Here is a 1,041-nt window from a genome sequence, read left to right on the forward strand (position 1 = left end):
CCTGCGTTGGTGGTATAGTGGTGAGCATAGCTGCCTTCCAAGCAGTTGGCCCGGGTTCGATTCCCGGCCAACGCATTTTCTTTGGTTTGGGCTGAAGTCAAAGCAGAACTCCTTCTGCAACCTCTGGCTGCACCAAAACGGCAGCAGAAAAGCACTAGCTCTCCCTGTCAGGGAATCGAACCTCGGTCTTCTGCGCAGCAGCCGAAAATAGTTGAGCTTAACTTCCCTTAACTTTTCCCATTCATTCTCTATGGTAGTGCTTAACACTACGGATGCAATATATTTTTGGCCACGCGTAGATTTCATGGCGCTGTTTCGCCTTTTCCGTGGCGGGGTATTCAAACAGCGGATAGTCATCTGTCAATCAGTCGCTGTGAAGGAGAGGATACGCGTTTTACGATCGGAGATTTCCTCACAAAATTGTTTTGTTTAAACAACATACACTGTTAAACTACCTCGGCTTTATTAAGTATTACGTAATTGATTTGTTATTTGTCGCAAGAAGTCTTCAGATTTTACCTCAAGATTTTTTATTTTTTTTACCTCAGAGATCAGCGCGATACTCTCATCAAGCAGGTAGTGAATTATATGCTTCTTTTGGGGAAAAAAAATTGTACAATTAATTACTTATAAATATGATTATATAATAATATAATATGATTAATAACAGTTGTTTTGAATGGTATGTGATTTTCGAGTCATTAGTGCAAATACTGTACACAAAATAAATAAATAGATAGGCCTAACAGAGCTTACTTTATGAATTTAGCCCACTGTGTGTTCAACAGTAAACCAAATTCTTTATAGATAATGCCACTGCTGTATTTTATTGTAATATCTTTGATTGTAAAGTTGAATGTTCATAGATGTCTTGCTATATCATGTTGAACACAATCAAATCAGGTTAATAGTGTAATATAACATGTAGTGTGTAGTTTATGATTCTTCAATTAATTTAACCGTGTGCTGTTCTATAAAAACAACGTGTGTATGTATATATATATATATATATATATATATATATATATTTTTTTTTTTTTT

General features: G+C 35.7%; 1 non-coding gene across 1 annotated transcript; it reads left to right on the forward strand.

Moving 5' to 3' along the window:
• The first annotated feature begins 3 nt into the window (after positions 1 to 3).
• trnag-ucc (transfer RNA glycine (anticodon UCC)) lies at positions 4 to 75 on the forward strand. The gene has a single exon. It is a non-coding gene; the product is annotated as a tRNA-Gly (tRNA).
• The last annotated feature ends 966 nt before the right edge of the window (positions 76 to 1,041 follow it).

Source organism: Sinocyclocheilus anshuiensis, unplaced genomic scaffold, assembly GCF_001515605.1.
Source record: "Sinocyclocheilus anshuiensis isolate Anshui unplaced genomic scaffold, SAMN03320099.WGS_v1.1 scaffold13, whole genome shotgun sequence".
NCBI lineage: Eukaryota > Metazoa > Chordata > Actinopteri > Cypriniformes > Cyprinidae > Sinocyclocheilus > Sinocyclocheilus anshuiensis.